Below are 9,047 nucleotides of genomic sequence, written 5' to 3'. Positions count from 1 at the left end.
GATGAATGGAAACCTGTTGGTAAGGATTTTGTCAAATTGTCCTTGTTAGGATCCTCGACCTTGCAAATCGTGTGGTTGTGTGTGGGGGAGTTTTTGATAACTGCCTTAGATTACTAGGAAATAATTTAAGACATTGCTGTGGTAGTTCTCTTTGTTCAATTAAACAAAACACGCCTTGAAAAAATATTCTTTAAAAAATTCACGCCTTGAAAAAATATTCTTTAAAAAATTCACGCCTTGAAAAAATATTCTTTAAAAAATTCACGCATTCGATAGTCCTTTTCAAAACAATTCTTTAAAAAATCCACGCCTTTGATAGTCATTGTAAAACTGTTCTTTAAAAAATCCACGCCTTTGATAGTCCTTGAAAAAAAATTCTTTACAAAATCCACGCCTTGTGTTGGTCCTTTTCAAAAATATTCTTTAAAAAATCCACGCCTTGTGTTGGTCCTTTTCAAAAATATTCTTTAAAAAATCCACGCCTTGTGTTGGTCCTTTTCAAAAATATTCTTTAAAAAATCCACGCCTTGTGTTGGTCCTTTTCAAAAATATTCTTTAAAAAATCCACGCCTTGTGTTGGTCCTTTTCAAAAATATTCTTTAAAAAATCCACGCCTTGTGTTGGTCCTTTTCAAAAATATTCTTTAAAAAATCCACGCCTTGTGTTGGTCCTTTTCAAAAATATTCTTTAAAAAATCCACGCCTTGTGTTGGTCCTTTTCAAAAATATTCTTTAAAAAATCCACGCCTTGTGTTGGTCCTTTTCAAAAATATTCTTTAAAAAATCCACGCCTTGTGTTGGTCCTTATCAAAAATATTCTTTAAAAAATCCACGCCTTGTGTTGGTCCTTTTCAAAAATATTCTTTAAAAAATCCACGCCTTGTGTTGGTCCTTTTCAAAAATATTCTTTAAAAAATCCACGCCTTGTGTTGGTCCTTTTCAAAAATATTCTTTAAAAAATCCACGCCTTATGTTGGTCCTTTTCAAAAATATTCTTTAAAAAATCCACGTCTTTAAAAAATCCACGCCTTGTGTTGGTCCTTTTCAAAAATATTTTCAAAATTTTTCTTTAAAAAATCCACGCCTTGTGTTGGTCCTTTTCAAAAATATTCTTTAAAAAATCCACGCCTTTGATAGTCCTTGAAAAAATATTCTTTAAAAAATCCACGCCTTTGATAGTCCTTGAAAAAATATTCTTTAAAAAATCCACGCCTTTGATAGTCCTTGAAAAAATATTCTTTAAAAAATCCACGCCTTTGATAGTCCTTGAAAAAATATTCTTTAAAAAATCCACGCCTTTGATAGTCCTTGAAAAAATATTCTTTAAAAAATCCACGCCTTTGATAGTCCTTGAAAAAATATTCTTTAAAAAATCCACGCCTTTGATAGTCCTTGAAAAAATATTCTTTAAAAAATCCACGCCTTTGATAGTCCTTGAAAAAATATTCTTTAAAAAATCCACGCCTTTGATAGTCCTTGAAAAAATATTCTTTAAAAAATCCACGCCTTTGATAGTCCTTGAAAAAATATTCTTTAAAAAATCCACGCCTTTGATAGTCCTTGAAAAAATATTCTTTAAAAAATCCACGCCTTTGATAGTCCTTGAAAAAATATTCTTTAAAAAATCCACGCCTTTGATAGTCCCTGAAAAAATATTCTTTAAAAAATCCACGCCTTTGATAGTCCTTGAAAAAATATTCTTTAAAAAATCCACGCCTTTGATAGTCCTTGAAAAAATATTCTTTAAAAAATCCACGCCTTTGATAGTCCTTGAAAAAATATTCTTTAAAAAATCCACGCCTTTGATAGTCCTTGAAAAAATATTCTTTAAAAAATCCACGCCTTTGATAGTCCTTGAAAAAATATTCTTTAAAAAATCCACGCCTTTGATAGTCCTTGAAAAAATATTCTTTAAAAAATCCACGCCTTTGATAGTCCTTGAAAAAATATTCTTTAAAAAATCCACGCCTTTGATAGTCCTTGAAAAACTATTCTTTAAAAAATCCACGCCTTTGATAGTCCTTGAAAAAATATTCTTTAAAAAATCCACGCCTTTGATAGTCTTTGAAAAAATATTCTTTAAAAAATCCACGCCTTTGATAGTCCTTGAAAAAATATTCTTTAAAAAATCCACGCCTTTGATAGTCCTTGAAAAAATATTCTTTAAAAAATCCACGCCTTTGATAGTCCTTGAAAAAATATTCTTTAAAAAATCCACGCCTTTGATAGTCCTTGAAAAAATATTCTTTAAAAAATCCACGCCTTTGATAGTCCCTGAAAAAATATTCTTTAAAAAATCCACGCCTTTGACAGTCCCCGAAAAAATATTCTTTAAAAAATCCACGCCTTTGATAGTCCTTGAAAAAATATTCTTTAAAAAATCCACGCCTTTGATAGTCCTTGAAAAAATATTCTTTAAAAAAATCCACGCCTTTGATAGTCCTTGAAAAAATATTCTTTAAAAAATCCACGCCTTTGATAGTCCTTGAAAAAATATTATATCCAAGGCTTGGATTTAAAAAAAAAATATATGTCCACTTTATTAATTTTACATAAGACCCAGAGAAGAATTTACAACTACCCGCAGAATTTGGACAGCAAATGCCTTTGGCAATCACCTGCTCAAGAAAATTACCTTAAAATTACCAAAGAAAATGCTAACATGTGGGTCCCGTGCCACCAGTAGTGTGGCATACTTCTGACATCGTCTCATCCAGAAGTAAACAGTGTTCACCTAGGAGGGAGAGGCAGCAAGCGTGTGTGTGGGCATTGTAACTCCCTCAGGGGAATACATCCATGCGAACAATTGCCAATTGTAGCCTTTGTATGATATCCCTTTAGAAAATAGATATTAAAACCCCGAAAACAAACCATATAATGTGGCTTAGATTGGCGTAAATAACACCTAAGGTTCGGGACAATAAAGGATATTGTTTGCCACATAAATCCGGCAAATGTTTTGAGTAAATATTTTTGCAAAAAGTCGACGTTAATGTCTTAATTCAAATGGCCGTAGGGAGGGAGGGAAGGTAGTTTACAAACAGAGAGAAAGGTGTGCTGGTCAGGTCAGGTTTGTTGGCCAACAAAATGTGTTGTACCGGTATTATACGCTTGTCAATATCCAAGTTGATCAAACTGTGCAGGGTCACTACAGGATGTGCCCAACAAATTTTGTGAAAAATGTTGGCCAAAAACCCTTGGCCAAATTTTGTAATGGATTGTACACATTTTTGTTGTTGCTACGAGTTTGATGTGTTATTTAGCCCAAGTGACCATTTAATAGACAAGACACAACGCGCTGTCGACGAGTAGGTTTCTTGCTGTTCTTCCGGGGGGTTTATGGCCGCCATGGCCTGGTAGACCAATCGTTTGCACGACCATCCTTCAATGTTGTCCTGATCATTACATGCTCAGCAGCAAATTTAGTAGTAGGAGAGCCCTACGTGATATGTCATCCCAACTATCCAGCCAGGATAGCAAAAGGATCAACACGCCTCGCACAAACGGGCAAGCAATGGCCCCCAATTGCTTTGCCGTACAACAGCGCGATCTGTGTGTTTGTATGCCAGGCATTAGTTACACCCCAGTCACCACCATAAATCCTCATTGCAACTGGCCAAAATATTTTGTGAAAGTCACAGCGGGATAAAATACGCTGGCAACAACAACAACAATAGCAACAATGTGCGATTGCGTGCTGCTGACACTTATAAACCTGAAACCTTGCAGGAACACACACAAGAGAGAGAGCGAGAGAGGTAGGGAGTGAAAAGGAGAGATAGTGCGAGGATATCATATCATCCTTTATCGTCCTGTTGGCTTCATTGTTTTCTTTGGTCAACAATTAAACGAATCTGTTCCGCAACTTGGGTGGCTTAGGCACAGTAAGGAGTCCTGCGTAGTATTTGGCAAACAAGGAAGAAGATGGATTGTCTCTAAATTGGATAGATGGATGGCTGGATGTATAGCTGTCAGGGATTTTGTATATTACAATTCTAAATATGACACATTCAAACAGCTCTGAGAGCTGAGAAGTGAGCCATACAAAATATCCTGGCAAAAACAACAACAACAACAAGAATTTTAATTATACCCATATCGAATGTTTGGAGTTGTTAACAACAGGAATCCACAAAACTAACAAGGACAAGGACCATGGCCATGGACAAGGGGCAGTTTGCCAGGATCCTGCAGAACGTGTTTAACTCACGTTGCAGGGCACCTCAGGTTTATTCCATCGAGAAAAGTAAAACTCAAACAAAGATAAGCTATGACAAACTGCTGCCTTTTTTTGTCTACAACTCCTTACAAGGGTGGCCTTCACTTTAAAATGTCCTGTCTTGTTTTTGGCACGAGTATTTTTGAATGAGTTTTGGATATCCTTTGTCTTTCATTGTTTTCATTTGCACACTTTTGCCTTTAGTTTGCCAAAAAATCTAGATTTTCTGGTAATTTGTAACACAAATTTTCTCCTACTTCATTGGAAATTAGGCCAAAACAAAAAAGACGACCTTGGCTAAACGTGCTGCCTGCCTCTGTTGCCCCACGCCGTATCGTTCGACGACATGGCAGTAGAAGATAACATAATTTTACACAGAAAAATCAGCATGATCGTGTTAATTATGTCCTCCTTGGTATTGGACCACCCAATTGATGAATGGAAATGTGTTGGTCAGGATTTTGTCAAAATGTCCTTGCAAATTCCTGTAACCTGTGTGTGTTTGTGGGGGAGGTTTCTGATAAATACCTTCGATTACTACGAAAACAAATTGAGACATTACTGCGGTAGGGAAATTTAATTGTGTGCCATTTTCGTAAGGTAATCCAGCTTGGTTACTTGACATAATTCGTCAAGGTCGAAGAAGTCAAGTTTTATAAATTCGAAATTCATTAATTTATGGTAAATGAAAGAATCTATAAAATTGATAAAAAAAAATACACAGACCTATGGAACTGAACGTTTTCTCGAAAATATATACACGCCTGAAAATCTAATAGTTGCTCACAACAAAAATTCACGCCTGCCTCACAAAATGTCCCCACGCCAACAAAAATGGATCATCTAAAAATTCACGACAGGGCCTTAAAGTTCGTAAAATGTTAAAAAAATACGCCAAAAGATCGAATGATTCTAACAATAAATCTCCACCAAAGGCACTGATAGTTTCTCAACAAATCTACGCCTGAAGTTATAGTAATTGCTCCCAATATGGTCTCCAAAAAATTAATAAATAAATTTCAAAATTCTTCAAAACATTAAAAAAAAAAAAGAAGAAACGTAGACATTAGATCCTTAACTACTTAAAAATCAATACATTATTAAACTAATTCTTTTGGAATTATTTTCTAAAAATTCAAAATTTAAAGGACTAAACCAAGAAAATATACTTTTTTGGGGTAATTAAAGCGCATATGGGTCAAAAAATCCACATTTAATGAATAATAGACCCGTAAAAATATTTCATAAAATTTTCCTCTAGTAAAGAAATTGAATTATTTTTTGAAATATGTTTTAAAAATTTAGCCATACGGGTCTAAAAGCTGTTTAACTATCAATTTTAAGTAAATAAAATGTTCTAAGAAAGAATTCTTAAAAAACTCATATAAGGGGGATGCTGATTACAATTCGACAAGAAAAAATAATAATTCAATAGGGTGGAACGAAAATGACCGTCACATTTTGTACACCCTTCACCCCACTGTGGTAGAGGGCATTTTGTCCTTGTGCATATATTTGTAACAGGAAGGAAACGAGATAGACCTATGGTTCCTTTTGAGAATATGCATAGAATCACTTTCTGAGTCGATTTATGCATGTCCGTCCGTTTGTTGATTTTTAATTGCGGATTGCCTTTATAATCCGATTTGGAAGAAATTTGGTACAGCTCATTTATTATATATATATATATATATATACAGCAAACATAGCAAACGTGGCATGCAACATTTTGTATGCTGCAGCACAGTGTTCTGCCCAAATTTTAATTTACATGAACTCAGAGACGAAGATAACAGATTATAAAATCCAATCCAAACCGATTTCAACAAAACTTAACTCGCGTCATTCTAGACTATGGAAACTTAACTGAAAGAAATAAAAAAATTATCCGGTTTACATAAAATCTAAGATCAATTCAATACCCTCTGCCAAAACACATGTCAAAAAGGAAAAAAAATTGTCTCTTTGGTGTATCATACGCATAGAATTGGATGAAAAAAAAAAAACAAATTATGAAATATAAGGGCATTTGTGGTCAATTTAAATAAAATCGGACGAACATATATATGGAAGCTTCACATACCTCAATCTGTATTTAATTCAGTGTGCTTAATTTTGTCTCAATCGGACAAAAACTGTGACTTGTGTGAACTATTGTGGAATCGCAATAACCTACAACTAAATCTGAATCGATTTTCTCTAAATTCAATAGAGTTCGTCCATTTCAAGTTAATACAAATACCTAGGAAAGAATTCCTAACAAACTTAATAGAAGGAATAAATAGTCCCTTTGAAATTATATTCTGAAATATTCATGATTTGCAAACTGAAAATTTAAATAAAAAATAAAAATGTATGAAATTAATAGTAAACAAAAAACATTTCAAGGCGCTCAAAATCAAGATTTATGGGTTTTACATCCATTCATAAAAATATTTCAAGAAGTCCACGCTAAAATAACCCACAAATCCATTAACAATTATTCTTAAATTACTAATTATCCTTCAGAAAATATTTTTCAAAATCCAAGTATAACCATTGGAACTTGCAAATTAATTTGTAACATATTGTATTAGCCTGGAATTCGATATTTAATTTGTCATTCCGTTTGCTTTGTCGATTTATGCATGTCCGTCAGTCTGTTGAAATCACGATAGAACTCGCAACATTTAATATAGAGCTTTGAAATTTAACACATACATTGGTATTACACCTGGAATGTTTGGTATTGAAAATGTGATATTATAAGGTGCCACGTTATGGTATATCCCCCATATAACTATACCCCAAATATTCGGTAATTTAGGAATTTTTCAACCGAATTGGCTGGAATTTAGATAACACATCTACCTACTAATGGTACATCCCAAATTTCGGTATTTTGGGAAGTATGGACCCGTTTTTCTACCCAATGGGCTGTAATTTGGTATTTTGGGTTTTCATTGGGTAACAATACATCTTAAGGCAGCCTCAAAATAACGGTACGTTATATTATTCGTTTTTATGGTCCCGTTACATGAATTGCTCAAAATTTCTTTCTAATTGGATGTCAAATATTCTTACACAAATTTTACCATGACACAACGGCGATATACTTTTTTATTTGCAGTTGAAAGTCTGACATTGACGAAATGCGATCGCTTTACAATCTCACAACGCAAAACACATATCAAAACCTCCTACAACATGAAAACAAATATCAGCCGACAGATATCTAACCTCTGCGGAAATATGTTGACACTGCCTGTGTGAGGTACCAGAAGAAGTTGACCGACAAGTCCCATCATTCGACATTTTACAGTCATCGATATTGTTGATAAATTTTAGTTCAAATCGGATGATCCATTCGCGCGATATAAAATTAATTTTCAACCAAAATTTTACCATTTTGTGGGGAATGTGCAAGAGGGAACGGACCGACGGGTCCTATTTTCAGACATAATCTATGTTAGATAAACATATCGACGCCTCCGAACCATAGTATGCTAAGTCTGAAATGTGAGTTTTTCAGTAGAAGCTTTCAAAGTATGGACGTTTCTTTAATCGTACGTGCCATGCTAAGTACATTTTTGCTTATAACTTTGGTTTGGATTGGCCGATGATTACCAAAATTTCAGTGAATTTAAATTAAGGACCGTAGTATCTAAAAACGTGAAGAACTTTAAAACATGCTAAGTCGACTTAGCATACTATGGTTCGGAGGCGTCGATATTATGATGCACAATTTTTTGATGAAATTTTTCGCTTCATATGAAATGTAAAACTTTCCTTGATCTAGAATTGGTAAAAATATTACTATGTGGCAAGTTTGGGTCAAATCAGACAATCCATTCGCTTTATTAATTTGATTTATAAAAGTGGAAAATTTTTACACATTGAGGGAGAGGTACCCGAAGGAGTGGACCGATGGGTCCGTTTAAGGGTATAAAAATGCTGATTCAGTCACAACCACATATCGTGCTTTAATGTGAGATTATGGTCTTCATAATCGCTCAACTACGCAAGCAATTCGTAAATTGTGAAGACATTTTAGGAGGCTGGATAGGTTACAAATATTTTAAGGCCTATGCATAAACATTTCGTTCGTTCCGCTGAAAATATCGTTAAATGAAAGTGTTGTCGAAGAACCCCGAATTTGTCGAATTATCGTCGTTTTCAGAAAAGAGGAATGTGTTACCAACCGCACATTACGGATTATTTTGAATTTAGACCTATATTTACATGAAGTCCAGCTTCAATTTCGTGTTTAAATGGAAATCTACCCAAAGCAAGCACAGTAATTTCGTTATAGCTTACGAATCTGGGCCATCAGGGCGACGGGTAAAAATCGGCAGTCATCTCGGTATTCCATTACCGCGGAATGAATTACCCTGTAAATGAACAATAGCTTTTCGATATAACCGACTACAATCAATGCACATGCCATTCTGCTTTATTGGACTTAGGACATAGGGACTATATTATGTAATTTGATATGATATCGGACTAAATTTTACACATTACAAAACTTAAAATATGTCATTCAGAGTTTTGCAGCAATCGAAACGAAAAAAACGCATTTGTTCACAATTTCATTGGTGTGCCATTTACATAAAATCAGAATTTATATATGAGAGCTATATATCTGAAGAGATTCCATTAAAACTAAATACATGTCATTCTCGGCTGAATACAGTGCCCTATGTAAAAATTCGTCTCTATCGGAAAACCCTTGAAAGTTTGGTGTACAATTTACATCAAATCGGACGAAAATATATACGGGAGCTATATCAAACTCTAAACCAAATTTCTCTAATTTCGTTCGTTCGTCCCAAATAAAAAAAAAGGTT

Source organism: Musca vetustissima, unplaced genomic scaffold, assembly GCF_032173495.1.
Source record: "Musca vetustissima isolate MV318-11 ecotype Yass unplaced genomic scaffold, APGP_CSIRO_Mvet_v1 utg4966, whole genome shotgun sequence".
NCBI lineage: Eukaryota > Metazoa > Arthropoda > Insecta > Diptera > Muscidae > Musca > Musca vetustissima.
This window is presented reverse-complemented; position numbering follows the sequence as displayed.